At 39.9% G+C, this 17,498-nt stretch overlaps 1 protein-coding gene and 1 pseudogene across 3 annotated transcripts in view; both read right to left on the reverse strand.

The window, feature by feature from the left end:
- Positions 1-17,498, reverse strand: part of NKAIN3 (sodium/potassium transporting ATPase interacting 3) — a 686,257-nt gene that overhangs the window by 117,164 nt on the left and 551,595 nt on the right. The window lies entirely within an intron of this gene.
- Positions 9,258-13,879, reverse strand: LOC105737626 (annotated as a pseudogene).

Genomic DNA, 17,498 nt, shown 5'->3' on the forward strand with positions numbered 1-17,498 from the left:
AGGAGTTTTTGAGTTTTTGGGCTGTGATGATGGGGTTTTCTAAATATAAATGTTGTCTCCAAACAGAGACAACCTGGCTTCCTCCCTTTCTATTTGAATATGCTTTATTTCTTTCTCTTGCCTAATTGCCCTGGCCAGAACTTCCAATACTATGCTGAATAGGAGTGGTGAGAGAGGGCATACTTGTCTTGTGCTGGTTTTCAAAGGGAATGCTTCCAGCTTTTGTCCATTCAATAGGATATTGGCTGTAGGTTTGTCATAAATAGCTCCTATTATTTTGAGATATATTCCATCAATACCTAGTTTATTGAAGGTTTTTACCATGAAGTGATGTTGAATTTTATCAAAGGCCTTTTCTGCATCTATTGAGATAATCATGTGGTTTTTGTCTTTGCTTCTGTTTATGTGATGGATTACATTTATTGATTTGCATATGTTGAATCAGCCTTGCATCCCAGGGATGAAGCCAACTTGATGGTGGTGGATAAGTTTTTTGATGTGCTGCTGGATTCAGTTTGCCAGTATTTTACTGAGGATTTTTGCACTGATGTTCATCAGGGATATTTGCCTGAAGTTTTCTTTTTTTTTGTTGTGTCTCTTCCCTGTTTTGGTATCAGCATGATGCTGGCTTCATAAAATGATTTAGGGAGGAGTGCCTCTTTTTCAATTGTTTGGAATAGTTTCAGCTCCTTTTTATATTTCTGGTGGAATTCAGCTATGAATCCATCTGGTCCTGGGGTTTTTTTTGGTTGGTAGGCTGTTAATTACTGCTTCAATTTCAGGGCTTGTTATTGGTCTATTCAGGGATTCAACTTCCTCTTGGTTTAGTCTTGGTAGAGTGTATGCGTCCAGGAATTTATCATTTCTTCTAGATTGTCTAGTTTATTTGTGTAGAGGTGTTTATAATATTATCTGATGGTAGTTTTTATTTCTTTGGGGTCTGTGGTGAAATCTCTTTATCATTTTTTCCTGCGTCTATTTGATTCTTCTCTCTCTTCTTTATTAGTCTAGCTAGTGGTTTATCTATTTGGTTAGTTTTTTTCAAAAAACCAGCTCCTGGATTCGTTGAGTTTTTGGAGGGTTTTTCGTGTCTCTATCTCCTTCAATTCTTCTCCGATCTTATTTGTTATTGTCTGTTAGCTTTTGGTTTTGTTTGCTCTTGCCTCGCTAGCTCTTTTAATTGTGATGTCTAGGTGTCAATTTGAGATCTTTCTAGCTTTCTGATGTGGGCATTTAGTGCTATAAATTTCCCTGTTAACACTGCTTTAGCTGTAACCCAGAGATTCTGGCATATTGTCTCTTTGTTCTCGTTCATCTCAAAGAACTTCTTGGTTTCTGCCTTAATTTCATTATTTACACAGGAGTCATTCAGGAGCAGCTTGTTCAGTTTCCATGTAATTGTGTGGTTTTGAGTGAGTTTCTTATTCCTGAGTTCTAATTTGATTACACCGTGGTCTGAGATACTGTTATGATTTCAGTTTCTTTACATTTGCTGAGGAGTGTTTTACTTCCAATTATATGGTCAATTTTAGAATAAGTGCCATGTGGTACTGAGAAGAATGTATATTCTGTTGTTTTGGGGTAGAGAGTTCTGCAGACATCTACTAGATCCATTTGATCCAAAGCTGAGTTCAAGTCCTGAATGTCTTTGTTGATTTTCTGTCTCTTTGATCTGTCTGATACTGACAGTGGGGTGTTAAAATCTCCCAGTATTATAGTGTGGGAGTCTAAGTTTTTTTGTAGATCCCTAAGAACTTGTTTTGTGAATCTGGGTGCTTCTTTATTGGGTGCATGTATATTTAGAATAGTTAGCTCTTCTTGTTGAATTGCTCCCTTTACAATTATGTAATGCCCTTCTTTGTCATTTTTGATCTTTGTTGATTTAAAGTCTGTTTTGTCAGAGACTACGATTGCAACTCCCGCTTCTTTGCTTTCCATTTGCTTGGCAAATTTTCCTCCATCTCTTTATTTTGAGCCTATGTGTGTCTGCACACAGGATGGGTCTCTTGAATACAACACACCGATTTGTCTTAACTCCTTATCCAATTTGCCAGTCTGTGTCTTTTACATTTAAGGTTAGTATTGTTGTGTGTGAATTTGATCCTGTCATCATGATGCTATTTAGTTATTTTGTACATGAGTTGATGCACTTTCTTCATAGCGTCATTGATCTTCATATTTTGGTGTGTTTTTGCAGTGGCTGGTACCAGTTTTTCCTTTCCATATTTAGTGCTTTCAGGAGCTCTTGAAGAGCAGGCCTGGTGGTAATGAAATCCCTCAGCATTTGCTTGTCTGTAAAGGATTTTATTTCTCCTTTGCTTATGAAGCTTAATTTGGCTGGGTGTGAAATTCTGAGTTGAAAATTCCTTTCACTCTGTCTTGACTGAGGGCATATGTGGACTTACTCACTCCTTACCCTCTGAGAAATAACCCTTCTGTTCACAATGCCATTTGGCAGAGTTGTGTCTTTCTTATTCATTTAAAAAAACAAAATCACACAGTGGTAACACAATGCTCGAAAACTGCAGTGAGGTCTAGATTCTAATTCTTGGGCAGGAGGGGACATGAACAGTGAGAGTCCAGTTGGATGCTCCTGCATTTGCACTTTCAGCTGTACTGCTGTGAGGAGACCTCAGCTGTTGTGCATGAGCTTTACATACCCTAGATGTTACTGGGATCTCCTTATCTCTCAGAGGTTTAGAATACTTGGCTCAAAATCAATATTAGTCCTAAGTACTCCCCAAGACTTCAGCAAATTCCTTGCATTACATGTCACCACAGAGTTCCCTGTCCTGAGTTTGCAGATACAAATATGCTCTAGTCATGCATTGCTTAACAACAGGGATACCTTCTGACAACGGCATCATCAGGTGATTTTCACCATGTAGGCAACATGAAGCGTACTTACACAAAACTAGATGGTGTTGCCAACTATACACCTAGGCTATATGGTATAAGCCATTCCTTCTAGGCTACAAGCATGTGCAGCAAGTTACTGTACTGAATACTGTGGGCAGATGGAGCACAATGGTAAGTATTTGTGTATCAGAACTTATCTAAACATAGAAAAGTAAAATATAGCAGTATAATATCATTGAACCACCATTGTATATGTGGTTTATCATTAACCAAAATGTCCTTATGCAATGCGTGACTATGTTTCAAATTCCTACGTGGATTCCATTTATATTTTTTGAAAGTTAAGTATTATTAATTTCCCTTCTAAATTAATTTGCCTCCTGAATAAAGCATAGCTGAGGTATTCTAGATTGGTCAGATCTCTGATTCCTCATCATTTTCCACAAGTAAACTGGTGAAAATGGTAATTTTACTGAAGATATGAAAAGTTAAGGGAGGGATTCCATAGGCATCTTCTGCCACCTTCAACTGTTCCATGCCCTGCTCCCTCCCAAAGCCCAAATTCCTCTTCTGTCACATTCTCCCTTGGGCTTGGCCCCCAGAAAGGCATCCCACGCCCTGACTTCAGCTGTTTGCAGTCCCTCTGCATTTATAAAATGATTAAGTTCTGGAGACCTAATGTATAGCATGGTGACTACAGTTAATAATATTGTTCATTTGAAATTTGCTAAGAGAGTAGATCTTAAGTGTTCTCATCACACACACACACTAATGGTAACTATGTGAGGGAATGGCTTTTTTTTTTTTTTTTTTTTTTTTTTTGGAGACAGAGTCTCACTCTGTCACCCAGGCTGGAGTGCAGTGGCATGATCTTGGCCAACTGCAACCTCTGCCTCCTGAGTTCAAGCAATTCTCCTGCCTCAGCCTCCTGAGTAGCTGGGATTACAGGTGCACACCACCAGGTCTGGCTAATTTTTTATATATTTAGTAGAGATGGGGTTTCACCATGTTGACCAGGCTGGTCTCAAACTCTCGACCTCAGATGATCCACCCACTTTGGCCTCGCAAAGTGCTGGGATTACAGTTCTGAGCCACTGCACCAGGCCTGGATGTGTTAATACCTTGAGTGTGTCAGTCATTTCATAGTGTGTACATATATCAAAACATCACATTATAACCTTGAATATATACAATTTTTTGCTTGTCAATGTTACCTCAATAAGGCTGAAACAGTCAGTCTTTGAGTCTGGTTTTCCCAATAGGCTCTTTGTTGTGCTAAAGAAGAGAAATCTAAAACTTTTCCCTTGAACTACTTTTCCAAAGCTAAACAGTAAGAGTAGATGGCTTCATTTAGTGATTTCCATTCTTTCTTGTCTCTAATGCACATCTATTTCTTTAGAAGTCCTTACGTTAGCCAGGGCATTCCAGAGGGACAGACCCAATATGATATATGTATACATATGTATATATATACGCATGTATATATATACGCACACACACACACACACACACACAAAAGAGACTTTATTAGGGAGACTTGGCTCACAGGATTATAAGGCAAAGTCACACAATAGGTCGTCTGCAAGCTGGTGAAGAAGAGAAGCCTGGAGTGACTCAGTCCACATCCAAAAGCCTCAAAGAAAGGGGGCTGGGGCCAGGCGCGGTGGCTCACACCTGTAATCCCAGCACTTTGGCAGGCCGAGGCGGGTGAATCACGAGGTCAGGAGATCGAGACGATCCTGGCTAACACGGCGAAACCCCGTCTACTAAAAATACAAAAAAATTAGCTGGGCGTGGTGGCGAGTGCCTGTAGTCCCAGCTACTTGGGAGGCTGAGGCAGGAGAATGGTGGGAACCCGGGAGGCGGAGCTTGCAGTGAGCCAAGATCACGCCACTGCACTCCAGCCTGGGCAACAGAGCTAGACTCTGTCTCAAACAAAAACAAAAACAAAAACAAACAAACATAGAAAAAAAAACGGGGCTAACAGTGCTGCCCTCAGTCTGAGGCCAAAGGCCTGGGAGCCCTGCCTACCCCCGCAAGGGGCCACTGGTGCAAGTAGACCCTGCAAGCTGCTTCTCTGCCTTTTTCTGCCTGCTTTGTTTTAGCCGCACTGAGAGCCAATTTGATGGAGTCCGCTGAGTTGATTTCTCTGGTTAGATATCATTAATCTTCCTTCTAATCTAATTTGCCTATTGGAGAAACATTTCCATAAAACAATTTTCTTTTCTTCTAATATTTCATCTTTCAAATATTTTAAAAGCAAACTAACACAGGAACAGAAAACCAAACACCGCATGTTCTCACTCATAAGTCGGAGTTGAACAATGAGAACACATGGACACCGGGAGGGGAATATCACACATCTGCGCATGTCAGGGGGCGAGGCGGGGGTGGGAGGCGGGAAGGGGAGGGAGAGCATTAGGACAAATACCTAATGCATGCTGGGCTTAAAGCCTAGATGACGGGTTGATAGGTGCAGCAAACCACCGTGGTACATGTATACCTATATAACAAACCTGCACGTTGAGCACATGTATTCCAGCACTTAAAGGAAAATTTATTAAAAAAAGTTACAAATGCCTTTTCTTTAGAATCACCATTTCTTTTCCACAGCATTCTTTGCTGAGGTCATTTCAGAGGATATGCCTACAAAGGCACACCCCACTCTCCTATTCTGCGTAGTTGCGGTTATCAGGCCCATTCCTATCAATAGAGTCTACTGCCGGAAGAAAACTACAGGGGCAAGGAGAAAAGATCTAATCCTTTTTTTTTTTTTTTCCTTCTGTCCTCTGTCTCTGCTGTGAGCAACAGTGAGGAAGGCCTGAATGCTAATTCAGAAGTCTTCATCCTACTGTAGATCCATCACTTGCAGTCTATCGGCAGGTTGTCGAAATACTACACGTGATGTTCTCATAAGGCAGGGCCTCTGATGACAGCCCTTCTAGTCAACACTCATGCCAGTATTTAGAAACTGAGCTTATCAGGGTTCATAAACGTTGAACGCATGCAATTTTCCCTCACTAAGTTTTTCAGGATATAAGAATTGAGTAACGGTGTTCAAAAGTAAGCATTCGCATGCATGATAATGCTGGCATTATCACAACAGAGTCCCAAAGCACAGGGCCGACTATTCAGTACACTGGCTGAATCAAAGTTACAGCACCACGGGTATCATCATTATTTTAGTCTGAAGCTGAACCAGGTCGAGGGTTAATCCAAGCAAAAATTCTCCTTTGTCTAAAACTTCTTGCTACTTTACGTATAAATTGTTTCTGCCTGAATTATTCAGATAAATGCCTCCTTGGCCCATTTTCTTTTGCTAGCATAGTCTTAGTTTATAATAGAAGCAAATACCAGGTCACAAGGAAAAAAAATGGAAATGAACTAAGAATAAAGAAGAAGCCATGAAAAGGAAAAGAAATGCTCTATACCATCAGTATGATGAAATGATTTTTGCTTTCATTAAAGTTTAAAGTTCTTATGCCTCACCATAGAGGGTTATTTAAAGCAGTTGTAAAGCTCAAGTGTTCATAATTTGACTTTTTATTCTGGTGAGAACATCTGCTTCCTTTTCTAACAGTCATACTTCTCTTTCTTTTCCTTTAAAGATGTTTTTCAAACTCCAAACACCCTGGTCTCTTAATGCATTCTAGTCAGATCCAGTACATTCTTTGCAAAATGACATGGGAATCTCGAACAAGGTTTCCTGTCAGTTTAATGATTCAGTTGTTGATTTGCTGATATGTTTTAAAGCCATTTATGCTTACACAGCTGCAAGTACTACATTGCTCTGTGCATGTATTTGTGAATATCTGTATACATTTTCAGTGTAAATATACTCATACACATAAAACCAAGGGATCTATTTCATTTTTGAACATGGTTTGATCGAAGAGAAGCTTTTTATTCTTTGTTTTTAGACTGCCAGTGAAGGGTAGTTATGAAAAATATGTCATATGCTGCTTTAAACGTCTCGGTTAAACGCTAGGCTATTGTATTCATCATTATCAGCTAATGTTTCTGCTACTGAGCAGTGCATTTTAGTATGAAATTTATTGTGGAACCTCACTATTCCCATCCTCTCAGTTGACTGTGTGGTCACAGCCTTGCTGAGAAGAGAGCAGTCATGGATTAGTGGAGGCTTTTGGTTCCTCTTGCATAAGTCTTTTGAGCTATGACAGACATTGGTCAATCAATTCTCAGTTCTCTCCTCCTATCTCCTATTTTCTTTTGCTGGAATTTCTGGTGTGTCTTTTCTTGGTTTCATTCTTGGTACATTTATCAGTAAAAATAATAATTACAGTGAATATCATGTATTGATTATACACTGTGCTGGGCACTATATTGAGGGCTTTATACATGATCTCATTCAGTCCTTAAAACAATCTTATGAAGAAGTTACTACCATTTTCAATTCGTAAAGAAGAAATTGAGACACGAGAAGACTAATGAAATTGCCTGATATGACATGATGTAACAGTGAAATGTCAGAATTCTAACCCAGATGCGTATGACTCTAAAGATCATGTTTTTAATCATTCGGGTGTTCTGACTGCTTCTTGAATACAAAAAACAGAGACGCTATGGTTACTCTCTCTTTACCCTTTTCTTTCTTTTTTTTTTTTTAATCCGGAAACAAAGCAAAACAAAACAGTTTAATTTTTTTTTTTTTTTTTTGAGACAGAGTCTCGCTCTGTTGCCCAGGCTGGAGTGCAGCGGCGTGATCTCGGCTCACTGCAAGCTCCGTCTCCCGAGTTCACGCCAGTCTCCTGCCTCAGCCTCCAGAGTAACTGGGACCACAGGCGCCCACCACCACGCCCGGCTAATTTTTTGTATTTTTAGTAGAGACGGGGTTTCACCGTGTTAGTCAGGATGGTCTCGATCTCCTGACCTCGTGATCCACCCACCTCGGCCTCCCAAAGTGCTGGGATTACAGGCGTGAGCCACTGCGCCTGACCAATATTTTAATTTTTAAGACAACCGCAAACACTTCAAACAATGGAGTATTGTTACAACACTTGTTAGCTTTTCACAATCTAGTTATTGCAAAGGCATATGGATAAATGTTAATGGACAAAGTAAAAAACGAGGCACCTTAATTAATGTAAAATTTAAAATAAAAAGACATTTAATCCACTGACTTCTAAAACAGACTATAACTCTATATGTTACATTCTAAAATTGTATTGCCAACTGTGGTTTGTGTCTTGGATTCTACAATTAATTTTAAGGAAATGCGTAAACAAAACTGTGTGCAACCTGCAAAGGGAAAATCATTTTCTCAACTTCATTTCATGGAAAGACAATAAAAAAGCTGCTAAAATTTGTTGTAGCCACACATAAAGCTATCTATGGAATGAATATGATCACTGTTACCTTTGAGCTGTGAGGAATATTCTGCCCACTGCACTGCAAATTGTATATACCATACCTTGTGTTCTAGACAAGTGTGATTACGCTTTTCCAAAACTATATGTATTTTTTCATTCCACACAATGAACACATTTCTCTTTTCGAATTTAATCTTTGTGGAGCTTAACTTACAGTGCCCAGAGGAGGAATTATGACATGGTACTAAGCCTTTACATTTTTCAAGTAAAATCGCTCTTTTTCTTTAAAAATACTTTTAAAAATATGCAAAAATACAAATGGGACTGCTAAATTATTGTGCATATTTTAGAATGAGAAGCATATCTTTTCTTCCTTTAAAGTGCCATATAGAGAATGATATCTTACAACCCAGAGCCACTTTTAAAAAAATCTAATGTGAAAGGACTGTTATGGAATGAAAAGCTTGCACAACTCCTTGGAGCAGTTAAAGTTGGCTACATGCAACATACGCTACATAGAACTCAAGACTTGGTAGCTTTTCTGAAATTTGAGACCCCCTCCCATGTTTAATGGAAAGTAACATTTACAGGGTGCATTTACATACACTATAATACAGGAATGATGTCCCTTTGCCAGAAGATAACATTGCACATTTCCTTGCTATTTCTTGGTTCCAACTTGATAATTTCTTAAGGTTGTAAATTATATAGTACTCAGCTAAAATATATTTTTCATAAATAGTCACAAACCCTGCCAAAACACAAAGGGGAAAGTATTTCTCATTTAAAAAATGACATTTGAATGTCACAAGAAACAATGCTTAGAGACACGTTATTGTTTCCAGAAGAAAACGGTCAGCAAACCACTAAGGTGAAGACAAAAGACTACCCTTCCCCAGGATCAGAGTGCACAAAAAGCAAAATGTCAAACAACAGTACTTCAAAGCAAAATAAAGGTCTGAGGATGAAGCCAGCTCACTTATAATCCTGTTAAAGAATGAGAGTCACTGTTTAGGTCCAACACACTGGGAACACTTGCTAGCTCAGAATGCAATTTGGTAGAATTTGCTAAGAATTCAACCAAGGATGCCGAAGGCATTCGTCAGCTGAGGCTCGTTTTCTTCTGGAACCATTTCTAACATCGGGATCAGGAAATCTGTAAACTGTGCAGCATCTTCATGGGGCCAGCCGTACTTCTCCACAAGTACATCAAAAGGGCACTAGGGTTTCAGCTTGGTGATGTTGCAGTTCTCCTTTTCTGGTGAAAAACTCCTCGAAATATTTCCCCAACATAGCGTATTTTTTTCCAGAAGAAAACGGTCAGTAAACAGGACTTTCCCCAGCAGTTCAATGATCAATACTATGTGATGTTCGTCTCTGCAATAGTCTTCCCCAGAATGTGGTTCAAACAAATAATCACCCGTTGCCAGCTCAAATGCCATACACGCTGTGCTCCAGATGTCTGCAGGGGTGCTGTATCCCGCTCCTATTAAAACCTCTATGGAACGGTACTGACGCATCTGGATGTCTTCCGTGAAGTGTTTATGCGCCCAACAAGCATTTCCCAGGTCAGCAATTTCTACTCTAATTTTATCTGCATTCCGTGTATCCAGGGGATTCACCAACAAGTCAGCCTCCCGGGTTTTTTCTTTTGGCAAGTCCCCAGTACTGGAGGCTGAAACCGTCCTGCTTCTGTCAGTAAGTGGTGATCCCTCAGAAAGCACAGAACCGCAGGCCACGGGTTCTAAGGATCCAGAGAACAACGCGGTGGAAAACTCTGGAAACTGTGACTCGGGAATTTTATTCCATACATTTGGCAATTCACTATTGAATTGTTCATAGGAGCTGTTATATGTGTAATCACTTTCTGCATTTGGCTCATCAAGATTATATTCCTCAGGATTTGGGCGGTCTTCTTCATTATCCTCTTCATCGTCCAGTTGCTGCTCCAGTAAGAATGGGCCATTTTCAAGACGGCCATTGGTTTTAGGTGATTCTATCCATGTAGGGTCTATGTTCCCAAGTTCCTGATCTACATCATCTTCTTTTTCAGTGTTTTCTTTCTCAGGGTCTTCTTTCTCTTCCTGGTCCTCAGCTTCACCATTGTCCTTTGAGGTCTCTGCCTCCGCCGCCTCCTCTAATCCTGTTGTTTTTAGTTTCACTTCTGCGCAGTATTCGCCATCCGCCAGAGCGGCGACGGCGGCGGCGCAGGCGCAGTTCCCACCTCCTCACAGCCGGTTGAGCAAGTGAAAGCCGCAGCCCGGCTGGTTTCCGCGCCCGCGTCGAGGTCACCTCCGCGAAGCCCCTATAGCCCCGCTTCCGCCGCGTCGGAATGAGCTCCAGGAAAGTGCTGCCCATTCAGGCCCAAAAGTGGAGGCCGAAAAGAGAGAAACACCCTACAAAGCTGGAGCCTCAATAGAAAGCTCCTTTAGTTCCTCTTCCTCCACCGCCACCACCACCACAGCCACCTTTGGCAGACCCCACACCACCAGAGCCAAAGGAGGAGATCCTGGATCAGATGATGAGGAGCAAGAGGACCCTGCGGACTACTGCAAAGGTGGCTATCATCCAGTGAGAATTGCAGACCTCTTCAATGGCCGGTATCATGTTATTAGAAAGCTTGGATGGGGGCACTTCTCTTTTTATTTTATTTTATTTCATTTTATTTTATTTTATAATTATACTTTAGGTTTTAGGGTACATGTGCACAATGTGCAGGTTTGTTACATATGTATCCATGTGCCATGTTGGTTTGCTGCACCCATTAACTCGTCATTTAGCATTAGGTATATCTCCTAATGCTGTCCCTCCCCCCTCCCCTCACCCCACAACAGTCGCTGGAGTGTGATGTTCCCCTTCTTGTGTCCATGAGTTCTCATTGTTCAATTCCCACCTATGAGTGAGAACATGCAGTGTTTGGTTTTTTGTCCTTGTGATAGTTTACTGAGAATGATGTTTTCCAGTTTCATCCATGTCCCTACGAAGGACACGAGCTCATCATTTTTTATGGCTGCGTAGTATTCCATGGTGTATATGTGCCACATTTTCTTAATCCAGTCTATCGTTGTTGGACATTTAGGTTGGTTCCAAGTCTTTGCTATTGTGAATAGTGCCGCAATAAACATACGTGTGCATGTGTCTTTATAGCAGCATGATTTATAGTCCTTTGGGTATATACCCAGTAATGGGATGGCTGGGTCAAATGGTATTTCTAGTTCTAGATCCCTGAGGAATCGCCACACTGACTTCTACAATGGTTGAACTAGTTTACAGTCCCACCAGCAGTGTAAAAGTGTTCCTATTTCTCCACATCCTCTCCAGCACCTGTTGTTTCCTGACTTTTTAATGATGGCCATTCTAACTGGTGTGAGATGGTATCTCATTGTGGTTTTGATTTGCATTTCTCTGATGGCCAGTGATGATGAGCATTTTTTCATGTTTTTTGGCTGCATAAATGTCTTCTTTTGAGAAGTGTCTGTTCATGTCCTTTGCCCACTTTTTGATGGGGTTGTTTGTTTTTTCTTGTAAATTTGTTGGAGTTCATTGTAGATTCTGGATATTAGCCCTTTGTCAGATGAGTAGGTTGCAAAAATTTTGTCCCATTCTGTAGGTTGCCTGTTCACTCTGATGGTAGTTTCTTTTGCTGTGCAGAAGCTCTTGAGTTTAATTAGATCCCATTGGTCAATTTTGGCTTTTGTTGCCATTGCTTTTGGTGTTTTAGACATGAAGTCCTTGCCCACGCCTATGTCCTGAATGGTATTGCCTAGGCTTTCTTCTAGGGCTTTTATGGTTTTATGTCTAACATGTAAGTCTTTAATCCATCTTGAATTAATTTTTGTATAAGGTGTAAGGAAGGGATCCAGTTTCAGCTTTCTACATATGGCTAGCCAGTTTTCCCAGCACCATTTATTAAATAGGGAATCCTTTCCCCATTGCTTGTTTTTGTCAGGTTTGTCAAAGATCAGATAGTTGTAGGTATGTGGCATTATTTCTGAGGGCTCTGTTCTGTTCCATTGATCTATGTCTCTGTTGTGGTACCAGTACCATGCTGTTTTGATTACTGTAGCTTTGTAGTATAGTTTGAAGTCAGGTAGCGTGATGCCTCCAGCTTTGTTCTTTTGGCTTAGGATTGACTTGGCGATGCGGGCTCTTTTTTGGTTCCATATGAACTTTAAAGTAGTTTTTTCCAATTCTGTGAAGAAAGTCATTGGTAGCTTGATGGGGATGGCAAAAACCACATGATTATCTCAATAGATGCAGAAAAGGCCTTTGACAAAATTCAACAACCCTTCATGCTAAAAATTCTCAATAAATTAGGTATTGACGGGACGTACCTCAAAATAATAAGAGCGATCTATGACAAACCCACAGCCAATATCATACTGAATGGGCAAAAACTGGAGGCATTCCCTTTGAAAACTGGCACAAGACAGGGATGCCCTCTCTCACCACTCCTATTCAACATAGTGCTGGAAGTTCTGGCCAGGGCAATCAGGCAGGAGAAGGAAATAAAGGGTATTCAATTAGGAAAAGAGGAAGCCAAATCGTCCCTGTTTGCAGATGACATGATTGTATATCTAGAAAACCCCATTGTCTCAGCCCAAAATCTCCTTAAGCTGATTAACAACTTCACCAAAGTCTCAGGATACAAAATCAATGTACAAAAATCACAAGCATTCTTGTACACCAATCACAGACAAACAGAGAGCCAAATCATGAGTGAACTCCCATTCACAATTGCTTCAAAGAGAATAAAATACCTAGGAATCAAACTTACAAGGGATATGTAGGACCTCTTCAAGGAGAACTACAAACCACTGCTCAATGAAATAAAAGAGGATACAAACAAATGGAAGAACATTCCGTGCTCATGGGTTGGAAGAATCAATATCGTGAAAATGGCCATACTGCCCAAGGTAATTTATAGGGGGCACTTCTCTACTATCTGGCTGTACTGGGATATGTAGGGGAAAAGATTTGTTGCAACAAAAGTTGTAAAAAGTGCTCAGCATGATACAGACACACCCTTGGATGAAATAAAATTGTTCAAATGTGTTCGAGAAAATGATCCCAGTGACCCAAACAAAGACATGGTGATCCAGCTCATTGACTACTTCAAGATTTCAGGCATGAATGGGATACATGTCTGCATGGTCTTCGGAGTACTTGGCCACCATCTCCTCAACTGGATCATCAAGTCCAAGTATCAAGGCCTCCCAGTACGTTGTGTGAAGAGAATCATTCAACAGTTCCTTCAAGGGTTAGAATATCACACAGTAAGACCAAGATTACTCATATTGACATAAAGCCGCAAAACATCTTGTTGTGTGTGGATGATGCATATGTGAGAACAACGGCAGCTGAGATCACTGAGTGGCAGAAAGCAGGTATTCCTCCTCCTTCAGGGTCTGCAGTGAGTACGGCTCCACAGCAGAAACCTATAGGAAAAATTCTAAAAACAAAAAGAAAAAACTGAAAACTAAACAGAAGAGGCAGGCTGAGTTATTGGAAAAACGCCCGCAGGAGGTACAAGAATTGGAGCAAGAAGCCGAAAGGAAAATAATAGAAGAAAACATCACCTCACCTGCACCTTCCAATGAGAAGGATGGCGAATACCCTTTTCTTAACTTGAGAGATATATGATACAGAGGATCAAAGCATCTAGAGTCTCCATAGCGTCTCCAAAGCATCTAGAGTCTCCACATAAATATGCACGTGCATACCCAGGCACATCCTTGCATGTACACGTGTGGTTACATACCAATATATGTATGCATACACATGCACACACATATATGCATACACACACAGACACTTAAAACACTTAAAACTGTGTCTTATCACTCCTGCACTGTGGAAAAATAAACCATTATTAAGCTCCTTTTAGAGTTTTTGTAAAAAACAAAAACTAATGCCGTTTTTCCTAATCTGAGCCCCCAAAGCTACACTTATATTACCTAACTTCTCTGTGGAATATTCTTATCTTTTTCGTTCTCTGTTTTATTTCCTGAGTCTTCATTCTTTCCATTTCTTCAGGTCATTGACTTGTATCCCATCTCTCCTAAAAGCTATAAATCATTCAATGTTATTTTCTTCAATTCCAAAGCAATTTTCAGTGATCTTTAAAAACTCTTGAATCTATTTTATTTAGAACTAAAATTTTTTAAATGATTTTCAGCACCCTTTTCATGAAGGAAGGAAAACTCAGGTATTATAATAAATGTTAATTATTTCCTTTTTTTGTCCCTGAAAACGTTTTGAATTATTTTTAATTGCACTCTTTATTTTAGTTTTTAAATATATGATGCTCTTTTCAAGAAGCCAGTTTCTTTAATCTTTTTAATTTTAAATATAAGTGCACTTTAGTTTTCCCTTTGTTTTACCTACAAAGAATCATGATTTTCTATGTGATATTGAAAATGTGATTGTTATGATTCCGTTCATTGATTCCATATTATATTTTCTTTTTTTTTAAATTACTACGTTCTTTCTAGAACTGACTGCTTTGACAGTGCTATCTATGTGAAATATTTCTTCTTCTGTTTAACTATGTTAACATGATGAATCGGATCTGCCATGTAAATGAGAAGCCAAGTAATGTTTTTACTGCTTTAAAATACAGAGGGACAGCTGTCTAGTTTTATTAATACTGTTTTTATAATTGAATTTCTGGTGGCAAACTCACTTTTTGGCAATCAGTCTCAATAGCCAAACTGAACCTCAGATGAAACAGATTGTTGTGAATAAAATATGGTGAAAGTAGAAATTTAGTTAGGACAAGTACAGCTTTATAAAGCAAGAAAACAATTGGACCCCTAAATGCACCTTATGGGTATCAAGAGAGTCAATTTGTTTCACATGTGACACTAAAGAACAAATGAAGAAAGTGCCTATGTCAGCTCCTTCATACACATCAAGATGAATCTGCCTTCTTTATGCACTGATTCATTTCAAGTTATTTTAGAATGTGAAGATTAGGCTGCTGATTCAAACCTGTTCATGGTTTAATTCTAAAATTATTCATACTACAAAACATTAATTAAAGCCAAACTACTAATAAAAATAGCACTCTAGTTTATTTGCAACAAATATGCTAATATCTTAATATAATCAGAAATTACAAAATAGCATTACAGTTATATTATTTGGAAAGAATGAATATGCCATTTCTTTTACAAGGCAGTTACCAAGTTGACTCCATTCAAATAATGCAGTGAGTTCCCACAATATTCTGAAAATGATACAGCCTGAAAAATTGAACTTCTTGTGGAATCATGACCAAAAAGAAATGCCCCGTTCTGTAATCTTACTGTTGGTTCACCTAGGCAGGTGCACTTTTGGGTGGAGTAGAAGAGCAAATAATTTGAGTTAATTGTGAGGCAAGAACTGGCATTCCAGCAGATGCATTGTGAAAATGGAGCTTTGACAAAGTCAACAAGATATGGTGGGGTGTGGCCTGGCATGGCTCCCAGGAAGACTAAGGAGAGAGGTACATTCTGCATTGTCAGGAGCAGAGTGCAAAGGCTAAGCAAGGAAGAGACAGGGATATTAGCCTTGTTCCAGAAAAGGAGGGAAGATCAAGATGCAAGCAGGCAGAAGCCCAAGGTACATACCCCAGATAGCTTTGAGGAGAGTAGCTCAGAACAATATCTGAAGCAATTTTCTCCTTTCAGAGGCAGACCAGAAATGAACCCAACAATTTTTGAAACCTCCGCAAAAGTTCGATGAAGTTGTTCTCTTACCAACTTTGTAGCCAGCTAGTCAAATGTTGTGTACAAAGCAGAGAACCAATTCTAGCTTCCACTCCGAGGACTTTTCTACAGTTTACTGTTAGTTACTTTGCATCTCTAAGATGGGTTTGGTTCCTGGCCTTAGAATGGTGTGGGGAACAGAGGGCAGCAGGTGCTGAAAAGCAATAAGGATGGAAATGACGATTAATATGGAAAGGGACATCTGAAGGTAGGGGCTGAGAGTGCTTGAAGAAGCTGGTCTGACTTTTTCTCTGATGATGGCGTAAATTAAAGATATGGCTTCAAGTACCATCAGTTCTGCTAGAATGCTTGCTTTGAAATGTGAATTTGTCCCCATATGATTGATATATTAGGAAACAACCTGAACATAACAACTGGGGAAGTATTAGGGAACAATTTTCCATAAAATTTCACACAACTTTTCTTCTACTTCACAGTAACTCAGGCTGCAACCTTCTGTTGTGAATTTCCACAAGTAAACTGCAGATCCTTTTCAAAGCAAAATACCCCATTTATTTTAGTATATATGTACTTCACAACCATCTAATATGTATAAATATTCTATATCACTTTAATAGACCTCTATTTTTAAATATATTACCGATGGAGTATTTGAGTGTTTTTCCCCTGACCCATTTTTCCCATAAGTCTTGTGGCTTTTATTGCATTATTTCTTAGGAACACAGATGTCTCATTAAAGCAGAACTTATGGGACATCCAGTTTGTCTGCTAATATGATTGGGATGGATTGCAAAGCGTTTGGAAAGGTATTTGTGATTGTATTCTGGGATTCTGGTAGAAGAATCCTTCTGGTCTATCCTCAATGGCATTAGTATAGATTTCTCAGTAGTCACAAAGTAAGGATACTTCCCCAGTGCTTTCATGAAGAAATTGATAGAGACCAATGTGCCTGAAGAGCAATACAGACACAGGATGTGACTGTGAAGGAGAGGGACATTGGGAGTGTGGGGGCCTCCCTGATAATGGGTGTTCTTCTGGGGCTAACAGGTGTTCCCTACCTGCTTCTTGCTGCTCCAAGGTGAACAATAAAATTTGCAGTCTTGCCAGAGTTTCAACATGGACAAATTCTGTTTATGTAGCAGGCAATTGAATAGCTGAGTTCTTCAGGAATTAAAATGCAGGGAGTGTGGAATTGACTTTCTGGCTTTGTGATTGGGAAGGTACTGGATCTGGCAGCATGAGGAAAGAAGAGGACCAGTAAATAAACCTGTTCTTGGCTGACCTGTGTATCTCATTGAGGTTCTCCTGGTCTGTGCCAATGGCCCACGGGAGGTTTGGCTCCCCCCAGGAAGTGACACCAACACTTTATGAGTTGATGGTGAGGGTTTGATGGATAAAACCTTTTTCTCTCCAGTAATACAGTCAGATTCCACAGAGATGATCCTCAGAGAGCATTCCCTTACAACTCCCACCTCCCACCTCGCCCCACCTGGGGCCGTCACAGCCTTCCTGTGCTTTCTTAAAGGAGCTGCCCTCTTTAGTTTAATTACCAGAGTGAACAGACAACCTACAGAATGGGAGAAAATTTTTGCAATCT

The sequence above is a fragment of the Nomascus leucogenys genome, chromosome 16 (assembly GCF_006542625.1).
Source record: "Nomascus leucogenys isolate Asia chromosome 16, Asia_NLE_v1, whole genome shotgun sequence".
Taxonomy (NCBI): domain Eukaryota; kingdom Metazoa; phylum Chordata; class Mammalia; order Primates; family Hylobatidae; genus Nomascus; species Nomascus leucogenys.